Here is a 14,775-nt window from a genome sequence, read left to right on the forward strand (position 1 = left end):
GCTTCATCAAAGGTGGTGGAAAAACCATAGGACTCTAAATGCAGGAGCAACTATTAAAACAGCAGAACATAAAACAAGCAACTGGAGTCATTTTCTTACAAAGACTCAACTTGTGGAAGAAAACCTTTAATTGCCATTGCATAAAACACCTGTATGAAGTACAAATTGGTTTTGAGTAATATTACTAGAGAATATGCCCTAGAAAGTGGAGGTAAGTGGATGTAAAAACTCTGGCAGCAATTTAATAGAACAGTCGCAGATGTCAGCTGAGGCTGCATCTAATGGGGACGAAAGCCTTGTCTGTGGGGAATTTTGGATGATGCCTGCAGAAATATTACACTGTGCATAAACCAAATTGTATCATTTTCACAAGTGTCGTAAAGATTCATACAGTCAAAGGTCTTTTCTACATGCACTTCAGTTCCACAGCGAGAGTGGCATAGAACACCTAAACACAGAAGAGAGCATTCATGCAAGATACCTAACTCCTTGATATAATAATGCATACACTTCAAAATGATTACACTATCATTACACCTAGGGCTTTCTGCAACTACGAGGTGGTGGTCATGGTCAGCACGACCCTCAGGATCAGCATCTAGAAAGCAGCCACCACCTCCTGTGTGTCTTCTCTTTTTGCGCTTTTTCTTCTTCATTTTTCCTAATCAACTCTGCTGTTGTTGCTGTTTCTTAGCAAAACTGGTAAAAACAAAATTGTAATCGTTGAACATAGCACTCTGGCAATCAAGACGTTTAAAGCCGTCAATCTTCTGAGGCGAAGAAAGCACTGTGCGACATTTAGAACTCTGATTAACAAACAAGGTGGTCACAAATTTTCCTGGCTTAAAGACTTCCACGACTTTCCTGATGAGGTCGTCATAGGAGGTCTGACTTAGGTTTGTTTCAAAGCTGACATAAGAGAATTCTGGTTCTGGAGTGATGTGAATAGTCCAATATGTTCCATCCGATTTCATTCCATTCATCGAGTAGCCACAAGGATTGCACAGTGTGGCATCAATGACAGAACCTGGTATCAGGTCACGAATTCCACTCTCACGAGTGACATCCTTTGCAGTAACACCATCTTTCATGTAGAACTGGTCCATAACTGCTGGGTCAAGCTCACTCATCAGAATTTCCAGGGTTTGATCTGGCTGACTGATTACTCGGCTCTCTGGGAAATCCAAAGTATACAAGTACCAGCAGTCAGAATTCATGCGTCCCATACAATATGCTGCTCCATTTGGGAAAATTGCATTAAGAAACTCGATTTCTTCCTGGAAATTCCGGTGTGGGTACCCTTGGTGAGAAGGCTTCATGTAATTCTTACGAGAATAAAAGAAGCTTTGAATTGAGTCAAACCCACTGTAATCCCTAGCAAGCTTCAACAGGGGAACCAGTGCTTTCAGTAAGAGGGTGGTACCACATGTCTTCAAAATGAAACGTCTCTTGGAGACAAACATGCTACTCTCACTGAGTACATAAGCTTCCTGCTTGTCAGTCTTTGTCACACTTATGATTGAGCACTGCACATCCTTCAAAAGGACATCCCACTCAGATCTTGGGATGGTACGAAGATCCCCAGATCCCTGGCTTGCGTCGGACTGCTGTCTGGAAAACCAGACCTCCAGCAGTTTCTCCGTCCCTTCGAAAAAATGTGCAGCTTCCATCACCGTGAGACTAGCGAACAACCAACAACCACAGAAAATCAACTAAATTAAATCTCTTCTCCCGCCGCTCCTGCCGCCGCTGCGGATTGTTCCAGCTGTGTTACTAAAGTTCAGGTTCCTTTTTTTTTTTTTTTTTGCTATAATTTTATATTAACTTTTTTTAAAAAAAGGACTAATAAAATTTTCCCGGCTATTTTCGTGAGCGAAAGTTGAACGTGAGTCTGTTGGAAATAGAGGCAGATACAGTTCAGTCTCTTGTAGTCCGCTGCTTTCCCGTTAGAGAGAGTTGAGCGAGCGCTAGCTAATGTCGCCGGCCATACTGTGTGAGCGAGCCTCCTTATGCCTTTTAAATTAGTATTGCTTTTACTCATTTTACGCTGGGGCCCAGGGTCTTAATGTTACTTGTTCCTCTCTCCACCGGGGTAGGTCTTCTTTCTCATCAAGTATTATTTATATTCAATAACTAGTTTTTACTGATTCTCCTAATATCTATTTGTTTAAACATACATCCTCTTAAAAGAGAGTGGAAAATAAATCATTGACATTTTCTTGTTGTTATGTCTCTGCTATCACAGATGCCCATCTATCCCGTGCCCATCAAGGGAACCTGTATTAGTCCAATTGCTTATGTCAGAAGTTCTGACCACCCAGTAATAACTACTATTAGTACTAACTGGTCAGTTGTCATAGCTTTTCACATTATTGTATTCTCTTCAGTGTTTCCATTTATAACAAATAATCTATGCAACATATGTGATTGATGCTCAACTCTATGTTGTTTGTAGAAGAAACCACCTATATACAAGGAAAATATTTAAACCATAAAGTAGAATTTCCAGTTCATGATGCCAGTTGAACATACAAATTCATTATTTTTATTTTCCAAAATCCCAGTAAAATGATTTAGAGATTGCAAAAATAATTATATTGTGTTACTCTGAAAAAATAAAAATGTGAAGAAATATATGACAACATGCCAAAGATATGTAGGGATAGTAAAAATATACCTGTAAATAAGTAAGATGTTGCTAAAAAATAAATTATATAAATGTGTGTGTTTAGAGAAGAGCCTTTATTGAAATGAAAACACCAAATCAACTCTATGTTGCTTGTGAAAAACCTAGAGATCTCTCAGACACTGAACCACCAACCAGGAAGCCTACATGAGCTGGTCTCAGGTCCTTGACACATATACAGCAGAGGAGTATATAGTCTGGCCTCAGTGGGAGAAGACACACCTAACCAAACCTCAAGAGACTTGAGGCCCCAGGGAGTGGGTAGGCATCCTCTTGGAGATGGCAGGGGGCGGGGGGGGGCGGGGAAGGAATGAGGAACTGTGGGAGGGTGGACCAGGAGGGGGTCAACAACTGGACTGTAAGAAAATAAAAGTAATAAAAAAAGAGAAAGAAACAATCAAACTGCACAAATTCAATTGCATTTGAAAATACAGGGAAATATAGAGATATGATATGGAAATTTGAGACAGGGAATGCAGGAATTCTATTTGTAATAGTCAAAACTTGATAAGTCATAATCAAAATGCAAATATATAAAATATTATATGAAATTACCATAAGGATATGTATTTGAGGTCTATATGAAGCATGAATGAATTTTGTATTCAAACATAGGTCTCATCTCCAAGTTATTCTCATTGTCTATAGATAGATATTATTCAATCTGAAAATTTCACATATGAAACTCTTCAAATGCCAGCAGTTAGAGAAACAATAACTGACATGTATACAATTGACTTTTCTATCCAAAGCCACTGATAAGGTTATAAACTGCCATGGTTTGAATATGGATGCCACTCATAGGTTGATAGATTTGAATACTTAGTCCCCAATCTATAAAACTCTTCAGGAAGGACTAGTAGGAATGGCCTTATTGGAGAAAGTTTGTCATGGTCAGCAGGCTTTGAAAAGGCTTTTTAAAAAGCACACCATCTCTTTCTGCCACCTACTTGTGGATCAATATGTGAACTCTCAGTTGTTCATGCTGCTGTGTCCGTGTTCTGCCATCATGGACTTTAACCTTCTGGACCCATTTTGTTACAGCAAAATATCAGTATTTAAGACACACACATTCCAAAGATAGACATTGTATAATTATATGAAAAAGTTACTTTTGGTAGATGAGAAAAGGGAAATCATTTTCATGTAATTTTCTTTAATTTCTCCAATAAGAGAAAGTGTTGTATGGTAAATCTGATTGACTGAAAATGTGAGCTCAAAATTTATTTCTTCCACTGACTTTGTGATCTTGAGCAAGCTACATATCATTATGGCAATAGATCATCTATATTGTAATATTAGTTTTTAGATGCTGTTATTTTAGTATTTCTTAGGTAATACAACCAAGACATTGATTGCCTTACATATGTACTCTGTATGTTGCTGTTTTATGAACTTATTAATTCTCATATTGGCTGAACAAAACTTCCTGGTAAGTATTCTACTTTCATTACAGTTGCTGAGATAAAATACCCTGACAAAAGCAACTTAGATGAGAAAGGGTTTATTTTAGTTCACAATTCCAAGTTGTGCTTACATCATATTCATAGTCAAGATCAGAAGTAAATGCATGCATACCTATGTTTGGTTTTTAATCTCTCTTTTTATACAGTCCAGGACCCCAGACCAAACTGTGGAGCTATCCTAATGGTCTGGGTCTTCCCATATCAATTAGCTAAATTAAGAAAAAAAAAATCCAGAAGCATGCCTACAGGACACTTCCATCTTGGGAAACTCTCACTGAAATTTTCATTCCAGGTGATTCTAGGTTGTGTCAAGACAGTAAAAACTACTGGAGAGGATGGGAGAAATGAACATCGGGTCAGGAAATCAAATAAAACCTATCCTAAATCAGATAGGGGACTAATATCCAATATATATAAAGAACTCAAGAAGGTGGACTCCAGAAAATCAAATAACCCCATTAAAAAATGGGGCTCAGAACTGAACAAAGAATTCTCACCTGAGGAATACCGAATGGCAGAGAAGCACCTGAAAAAATGTTCAACATCCTTAAAAACCCTGAGATTCCACCTCACACCAGTCAGAATGGCTAGGATCAAAAATTCAGGTGACAGCAGATGCTGGCAAGGATGTGGAGAAAGAGGAACACTCCTCCATTGTTGGTGGGATTGCAAGCTTGTACAACCACTCTGGAAATCAGTCTGGTGGTTCCTTAGAAAATTGGACATAGTACTACTGGAGGATCCAGCAATACCTCTCCTGGGCATATATCCAGAAGATGTCCCAACTGGTAAGAAGGACACATGCTCCACTATGTTCATAGCAGCCTTATTTATAATAGCCAGAAGCTGTAAAGAACCCAGATGCCCCTCAACAGAGGAATGGATACAGAAAATGTGGTACATTTACACAATGGAGTACTACTCAGCTATTAAAAAGAACGAATTTATGAAATTCCTAGCCAAATGGATGGACCTGGAGGGCATCATCCTGAGTGAGGTAACACAATCACAAAGGAACTCACACAATATGTACTCACTGATAAGTGGATATTAGCCAAAACTTAGGATACCCAAGATATATACAGTTTGCTAAACACATGAATCTCAAGAAGAATGAAGACTGAAGTGTGGACACTATGCCCCTCCTTAGAATTGGGAACAAAACACCCATGGAAGGAGTTACAGAGACAAAGTTTGGAGCTGAGACCAAAGGATGGACCATCTAGAGACTGCCATATCCAGTGATCCACCCCATAATCAGCTTTCAAACGCTGACATCATTGCATACACTAGCAAGATTTTGCTGAAAGGACCCAGATATAGCTGTCTCTTGTGAGACTATGCTGGGGCCTGGCAAACACAGAAGTGGATGCTCACAGTCAGCTAGTGGATGGATCACAGTGCCCCCAATGGAGGAGCTGGAGAAAGTACCTAAGGAGTTGAAGGGATCCGCAACCCTATGGGTGGAACAACATTATGAACTAACCAGTACCCTGGAGCTCTTGACTCTAGCTGCATATGTATCAAAAGATGGCCTAGTTGGCCATCACTGGAAAGAGAGGCCCATTGGACATGCAAACTTTATATGCCCCAGTACAGGGGAACGCCAGGGCCAAAAAACTGGGAATGGGTGGGGAAGTGGGGGGGAGGGTATGGGGGACTTTTGGGATAGCATTGGAAATGTAATTGAGGAAAAGATGTAATAAAAAATATTAAAAAAATATTTAACATGTGGGCATGAGGAACAGGAGATAGACACTGGAGGGTCCCAGACACCAGGGAAACAAGAGGCTCCCAGGACCCAATGGGGATGAATTTAGCAGAAATGCACAGAGTAGGGGAAGATAGAACCTGCAGAGACCACCTCCAATAGGCACAACTCCTGGTTGAGGGATGGGCTATCCACCTGTCTCAATGTTTTTAACCCAGAAATGTTCCTGTCCAAAGGAAGAACAGGGACAAAAATGGAGCAGAGATTGAAGGAAGGTCCATCCATGGACTGCCCTACTTGGGAATCCATCATGTCTTCAGATGCCAAACCTGACACTGTTGCTGTTGTCAAGAGGCACCTGATGACAGGAACCTGGTGTGGCTGTTCCTTGGGAAGTCTGGCCAGCAACTGACCAGTGCAAGTGTGGATGCTTGGAGTCAGCCATCAGACTGAGCTCAGGGACCCCAGTAGGTGAGCTGGCAGAAGGAATGGAGGAGCAGAGGGGGATTGCAACCCCATTGGAAGAACAACATTGGCTGGTTAGACCACCCAATGCTCTCAGGGACTAGACCACTAACCAAGAAGTTATAGGATGGAATCCATGGCTCCAGAAACATATTTAGCAGAGGATGGCCTTGCCTGACAGCATGGAAGGTGAGGCCCTTGGTCCTGTAGAGGTTTGATGCCCCAGTGTAGGGGAATGTGGGAGTGGTGGTATGGGAGAGGGTGAGTGGGTGAGGAAGCACCCTCATAGATGCAAAGGGGAGGGAGGAGAGGGCAGATGTGAGATGGAGGGTGTGGAAGGGTAATCAGAAAGTGGGATATCATTTGAGATGTAAACAAAAGGAATAATTTAAAAAAAGAGAAAAGAAAATTTTAGGTCCAGGAAAAAAAAAAGACAGTAAAAACTACTGCAATAAGTTATTTTTTGTGAAATTAGTCATAAACAATTCTCCCCATTGTCTCTTCCATTTAACTGTCCACTAATTCCTATTAATTATTTTATCTGTATTTCTCATATGGCCATAATTCCCCATTATGTCCCATTATATGAGGCATCTGTCACTTTTCATGTAGACTCCTGTTGTAGCTTCTGGTATTAAATGTAGGTTTTCCCCTCTGGCTCATTTTTAGGTTTCTTAACACAGAAGGAACAAAATCATAACTGGTTATCACAACATCATCCCATCCCCTTTGAAAAGCTGTTTCCATGTACTTTTATGGTCCTATTTTCATTTTTTCATATTTATAATTCTGAACTGAAGCCATATCAAGCTATCTGGATCTTTAATCTGTAGGACCTTGACCTTGTGTTATAAGCTATTGTCTAGTAAGAAAACTTAAATTCATTGATAAATAGAGTCAACAGTGTGATTAGTGTGCTACTGTAGGTGCCTAGACTTTAGTAGGTACATATTCAACCTGGCATCTAAATGTAGCTTATTGTTACTTAGTATCAATCCCACTAAAATCAAGGACAAGACAAGGTTGCTCACTCTTCCCTTATCTATTCAATATAGTACTTGAAGTTCTAGCCAGAGCAATTAGGCTACAAAAGGAGATCAAAGGAATACAAGTTGGAAAGGAAGAAGTCAAGATATCACTGTTTGCAGATGATAGTATGGTATACATAAGTGACTCCAAAAATCCCACCAGTGAATTCCTCCAGCTGATAAACAACTTCTGCAAAGTGTTTGGATATAAAATTAACTCAAATCAGCAGCTTTCCTCTACTCAAAGGATTAACAGGCTGAAAATAAAATTAGGGAAATGACACCCTTCACAATAATCACAAATAATATGAAATATCTTGGTGTGACTCTAACCAAGCAAGTGAAAGAACTTGACAAGAACTTCAAGTCTCCAAAGAAAGAAATGAAGGAAGAGCTCAGATGTCCTTCAACAGAGGAATGGATACAGAAAATGAGGTTCACTTACACAATGGAGTGCTACTCATTGATTAAAAACAACGAATTCATGAAATTCTTAGGCAAATGGATGGAACTAGAAAATATCATCCTCAGGGAGGTAACCCAGTCACAAAAGAACACAAATGATATGCACTCACTGATAAGTGGATATTAGCCCAAAAGCTTGGAATACCCAAGACACAACTCACAGACCATATGAAGCTCAAGAAGAAGTAAGACCAAAGTAGGATATTTTGGTCCTTCTTAGAAGGGGGAACAAAATACTCATGGGAGGTAGAGTGTGAGAGGTACTTGGGAAGAAAAGGGAAGGAGACAGGAAAAGGGGCAGAATCAGGTATGGGAGGAGACAGGGATGATATACAGAGGGTCAGGATTTTGAACAGAGGTGTATAGCAATGGGGCATGGGAAACTGGGGGTAGCTACTAGTAAGTCCCAGATACCAGGAAAGCAAGAGGCTCCCAGGTCCCAAAGGGGATGAGATTATCTGAAATGCCCAAGAAAATCAAGGGAGAACCTGTAGAGACCATATCTAGAGGTTAGGCAAGGCCCTCAGTTGGGGGATGGGGCCACCCACTCATCTCCAAATTTTTAACCCAGAATTGTTCCTGTTTAAAGGAAAGATAGAGGCAAAATCTGGAACATAGACTGAAGGACAGGTCATCCAGAGTTGCCCTACCTGGGGATCAATCCCATATACAGACACCAAACCCAGAAACTATTGCAGATGCCAAGAAGTGCTTGCTGACAGAAGCCTGATATAGCTGTCTTCTGAGAGGCTCTGCCAGAGACTGACAAACACAGAAGCAGATGCTTGCAACCAACCATTGTACTGAGCACGGGGTCCCCAATGGAGGAGTAAGAGAAAGGACTGAAGGAGCTAATGAGGTTTGCAACCCCATGGGAAGAACAACAATACCAACCAACCAGACCTGAAACCCCTGCCCCTGCCCCGACCTCCCAGGGACTAAACTACCAACCAAAGGCATGGAGGGACCCATGGCCCCAGCAGCATATGTAGCAGAGGATGGCCTTATCTGGCATTAATGGCAGGAGAGGCCCTTGGTCCTGTGAAAGCTCTATGATCCAGTATAGGGAAATGCCAGGGTGGGAAGGCAGGAATGGGTGGGTGGGTGGGGGAGCACCCTCATAGGAGCAGGGGGAGGGAGGATGGGATGGGCTGTTTCTTGAGGAAAACTGAGAAAGGGGATAACATTTGAAATGTAAATAAATAAAATATCCCCCAAAATGGGGTAAAGAACAAAACAGAGAATTCTCAACTGAGCAATCTTGAATGGCTGAGAAGCACTTAATGAAGTGTTCTATATCCTTGGTCATCAGGGAAATGCAAATCAAAATGACCCTGATATTGTACATTACACCAGTCAGAATGGGTAAGACCAAAAACTCAGGTGACAGTAGATGCTGGTGAGGATGTGGAGAAAGAGGAACACTCCTTCATTTCTAGTGGGACTGCAAGCTGGTACAACCTTTCTGGAAATCAGTTTGGTGATTCCTCAGAACATTGGAAATAGTTCTACCTGAGGACCCAGCTATACCACTCCTGGGCATATACCCAAAGATGCTCCAACATATAAAAAGGGAACTTGCTCCACTATGTTCATAGCAGTCTTATATAGTAGCCAGAAGCTGGAAACAACCCAGATGTCCCTCAACAGAGGAATGGATACAGAAAATGTGTTATGTTTACATAATGGAGTACTACTCAACTATTAAAAGCAATGACTTCATGAAACTCACAGGGAATTGAATGGAACTAGAAAACATCATCCTGAGTGAGGTAGTCCATTCACAAAAGAACACTCATGGTATGTACTCACTGACAAGTGGATATTAGCCAAAAAGAAGCTTAGAATACCTACAATACAACTCACAGACCATATGAATCCCAAGAAAAAAGAAGACTACCCCAAAGTGTGGATGCTACACTCCTACTCAGAGGGGAAAGTAAACAATCTTGGGAAATAGAGGGAGAGAGGTATCTGGGAGGAAGTGAGGAGAGGGAGGGAAAAAGGGGGGCTGGCTCACATATGGGAGGAGATTGGGAAGTATAGTGGATCAGGATTTCAAAAGGAGTTGCATAGTAGGGGGGAAGGGAGAACTGGGAGTAGCCACTAGAAAGTCCCAGATGTCAGAAACCCAAGAGGTTCCCAGGACCAAACCGGGATGAATTAGCTGAAATACCCAACAAAGGGGATTGAGAACCTGTAGAGACCATATTGAGTAGATAGGCACAACCTCTGGTTGAGGAATGAGGCCACCCACCCACCTCAAAAACAGTAATCCAGAATTTCTCCTATCAAAAGGCAATGCAGGGAGAATGAGTGGAGAAGAGACTGAAGGAAAGGTCATCCAGAGACTGTCTCACTTAAGAATCCATCCCATCTGCAGACACCAAACCCAGACACTATTGTTGATGCCAAGAAGTGCTTGCTGACAGGAGCCTGGTATAGCTATCCCCTGTGAGGCTCTGTAGAGCCTGACCAATACAGATTTGGATGCACGCAGCCAAACATCAGACTGAGGGCAGGAACCCCAATGGCGGAGTTAGGGCAAGGACTGAAGGAGTTGAAGGGGTTTGCAACCCCATAGGAAGAACAACAGTATCAACCAACAACCAGACCTCCCCCCTCAAAGCTCCCAAGAACTAAACCACTGACCAAAGGCAACACATGGAGGGACCCAGGGCTCCTGCTGCATATGTAGCAGAGAATGGCCTTATCTGGCTTCAAGGGGAGGAGAGGTCCTTGGTCCAGTGAAGGCTTGATGCCCCAGTGTAGGGGAATACCAGGGCGGTGAGGCAGGAGTCGGGGTTGGGTGAGGGAGCACCCTCATAGAAGCAAAGGGCAGGGGGGAGGACATAGGGGGTTGTGGAGGGGAATCTAGGAAGGGGGAAAAGTTTGAAACTAAATAAATAAACTAACCAATATAGAAAAAGAAAATATTACATTACTTTCATTTCTGAACACATGGAATATACATATATATATACCTATAGTAAATATGTATGTGTTTATCTATCTATATATATATATTTGACTAAATTCTAAAACATTAGCTAAGCAAAATTTAAATTTTTCATAATAATTAAAACAGAGTTGCTAGAAGATAATTGTCATAAAATATTAACATATCTTATATCTTGGAGATGAATCTGTGTATGTCAGTTTCAGTGTTTGTTTCTATATCTCATTTCTTTTGGGATAGATTTGGTAGTCTGTGAATTATGTGTTAATAATTTAATTATTTATTTGTATGTTTGCTTTGGAGAATATAATATGCATTTTCAATATGTAACAATCAACCTGGAAGTAATACTATAATTTTAAAATGTAAGTAATATTCCTACAAAAATAGACTGATTTTTCTGCTAACTCAAAAAATTTATTGTTGAATATTCTATAAACCTCATTGGGAATTATTTATTTGGCCTCAAAATTATTGTATACCTTTACTAAGTCCACCCATAGCTAGAGTATTATACAGAAAACAAATGTGAGACTATGAAAGACAGAATAAAGAAAATTTTCTTATGAGGGACTTTGTGAACCACAGAGTAAAGCTGTATCATCTTTAAGTTTGTTGTGGTTTTATGTATCTTAAGTCTGCTGTTAGAAAAGCCAGAAATCTGGCAATGCTAACATGCTCAGTCAGAAAGCCTTAACAAAGTACACTTTTTCTAGTCAATGGCCAACAAAGGAGCACTCTACTATGACAGTAGTTGGATAATAGTCATTCTACACCAACATAGAACAATGGAAAGATGATAACCTTATCCCCAATCCTACCATCAAAGGCTTGGTGGGGAGTCCAGACTTCTCTGTTCACTATATTTTGTTGGAACTGTCAACATCAGTTGCAAGTAATGAGCTTCCCTGACCAATTCCACTAGGTGTCTCTGGAGACATGGGGAACTCTGACTCCCATCCCCGTCCAGCATTAAGGAGGTACCTTCTCTTCTCCTTCATTCTAAGTTATATAACAAGAGGCATTCTGGAGACTCAGAACTTCCAATATCTTCTAGTAATGACAAGGCTATTCACTTTTGGAAGATACTATCAGTGGATAATTAAGGATCTGAAATTCATGTCCATTCCCAGATATAATTAGAAAATCCCACATTTTAATGTCAGTAGAAGGAAAACAATGAAGCTGGCTTTCTAGCTGCATTTAGCTGAGTACTTCTTTCCATTTTAGAGCAATTTCAAAGGTTTAGATTAGATTCCAGGTTGTTAAGGGAACATTCAGTATCTCTTGGCTTAATAGAAAATTCCTCAACATATTAAAAATCAGGAGGCACTCCAACTGAATGAAAGAAAACAATCAATATATACCAACACTGAGAGTTTAAAGTTGTCATCACAAAATCACTTAAAAGAAAAGTTATAAATACACTGAACAAAATGAAAATATAGAAAATCTCAGAAAAATGGAATATATAATGAAGTTACAAATAGAATCTTTAGAACTATAAAATAAATAGATTAAGCTGACTATTTGATCTCAGTAGCAGAATGTAGAGAATAAAGAAATGTGTCAGGGTGGTTAAAAACAGAGTAACAGAAGCAGCACAGCCATAATAGAGGGAAAGTAGTCTAAAACGTAGACAGACATTGAGGATAATGGGGCTGCTGAAAAGGTCCTAGTTTTCAGGTTGTTAAAGATGAAAGGGAAGCAAAGAATATAGGGCTCAAAAAGGATATGGATAATCAATGACAACTGTTCTAACAATACAGAAAATTTATTTGCTAGGCTGGCAACCAGTATGCATTCGTTTCTGCCTCTGAGGGGCAGGGATTTCTAGGGTATACTTTTAGGCCTGGCTTATTTTACAACCATTCTGGTGATAAAATTCAGGTCACTCTGCTTGTGCAGTAAGTAGCTAGTTTATTGAATGAGTCATTTCCCCAGCCCCAGGAAGTATTTTAATTACCTGTAAAAATATAACAAAATATGTTTGTTAAGAATTCTGTTGGAATTTTGATGGGGATTGCACTGAATCTGTAGATTGCTTTTGGTGAGATGGCCATTTTTACTATGTTAATCTTACTGATCCTTGAGGAAGAGAGGTCTTTCCATCTTCTGAGGTCTTCATCAATTTCTTTTTTCAGGGACTTGAAGTTCTTATCATACAAATCTTTCACTTACTTGGTATGAGTAACACCAAGATATTTATACTATTTGTGGCTATTGTGATGAGTGCTGTTGACCTAATTTCTTTCTCACCCAGTTTATCACTTGTATAAAGGAAGGCATTGATTTGGTTGAGCCACCACAAAGCTCAAGTTCAAGTAGATCAAGGATCCCAAAATAAAACCAGATACACTGAATCTAACAGAAGAGAAAATGAGAAAGAGCCTCAAATTAATTGGCACAGGAGGAAATTTTCTAAATAGAACTCCAATGGCTCAGGCTCTAAGATCAAGAATTGATAAATAGGACCTCATGAAACTGAAATTTTTCTGTAAGATAGAAGACACAGTCAATAGGACAAATCAGCAACTCACAGATTGGGATAAAACTTCACCAACCCCACAATTTATAGAGGGCTAATACCCAAAATATATAAAGGACTCAAAAAGCAAAAAGCTAACCTCCCCAAAACTAAATAACCCAATTAAAAAATGGGTTACAGAGCTAAACAAAGATTTCTCAACTGAGGAATCTTGAATGACTGAGAAGCACCTAAAGAAATGTTCAACAGAAGCCAAACCATACAGTGGAAAAAAAGAAAGCATCTTCAATAAATGGGACTGGTCTAACAGGCAGTTTACTTGTAGAAGAATTGATCCATATTTATCAACTTGCACAAAGCTCAAGTCCAAGTGGCTCAAGGACCTCCACTTAAAACATGATACACTGAATTTAATAGAAGAGAAAGTGGGAAATATCAGCATTGGCATGGGGAAACTTTCCTCAATAGAACTCCAGTGGTTCAGGTTCTAAGATCCACAATTGACAAAGGGACCTAATGAAACTGAAAAGCTGCTATAAGGCAAAGGACATTGTAAATAGGACACAATGGCAACCTACATGTTGGAAAAATATCTTCACTAATCTTACATCTAATAGAAGGCTAATATACAAAATATATAAAGAACTCAAAAAGTTAAACTCCCAAAAAAACCCAAATAACACAATTAAAAATGGGGTACAAAGTTAAACAGTGAATTCTTAACAGAGGAAGTTCAAATGGCTGAGAATTATTTAAAGAAATGTACAACATTCTTATTCATCGGGAAATGAAAATCAAAATGATCCCGAGATTCCACTTTACACCAATCAGAATGGCTAAAATAAAAAACTCAAATGACAGCACATGCTGATGAGGATGTGGAGAAAGAGAAACACTCCTCTATTGCTGGTGGGATTGTAAACTGGTACAATCACTCTGGAAATTAATCTAGCCATTCCTCAGAAAATTGTAAATATACCTGAAGGTCCAGATATACTGCTCTTGGGCATAAACCTAAAAGATGCTCCACAATCCAACGAGGACACATGCTCTTCTACGTTTATAGCAGCATTATTTCAGAAACTGGAAACAACCTAGATATCCCTCAACTGAACAATTAGATATAGAAGATATGGTTCATTTACACAATGGAATACAATTCAGCTATTAAAAAAGGACACCATAAATTTTGCAGGCAAATGGATGGAACTAGAAAATATCATCCTGATTGAGGTAACCCAGCCCCAGAAGGGCATGTATGATGTGTACTCACAGATAAGTGGATAGTAGCCCGAAACAGAATAACCATGATATAACCCACATACCATAAGAAGTTTAATAAGAAGGAAGGCCCAAGTAAGGATGTTTCAGTCACACTTAGACGGGGGAACAAAATATCATGGGAGGCAGAGGGGATCTGGGTCAGAGAGAGGAGGGAGAGAGGAAAAGCTGGGCAGGGCTAGGTATGGGTGGGGGGAGACATGGGAGAACCCCAGAGTGCCAGGAA

General features: G+C 40.0%; 1 pseudogene; it reads right to left on the reverse strand.

Annotated features, from left to right (window-relative positions):
• Positions 1-258: 258 nt before the first annotated feature.
• Positions 259-1,983, reverse strand: LOC110299171 (S-adenosylmethionine decarboxylase proenzyme 1 pseudogene; annotated as a pseudogene).
• Positions 1,984-14,775: the final 12,792 nt, after the last annotated feature.

The sequence above is a fragment of the Mus caroli genome, unplaced genomic scaffold, assembly GCF_978045245.1.
Source record: "Mus caroli unplaced genomic scaffold, Mus_caroli_1 scaffold_8, whole genome shotgun sequence".
In the NCBI taxonomy this organism is placed as follows: Eukaryota; Metazoa; Chordata; class Mammalia; order Rodentia; family Muridae; genus Mus; species Mus caroli.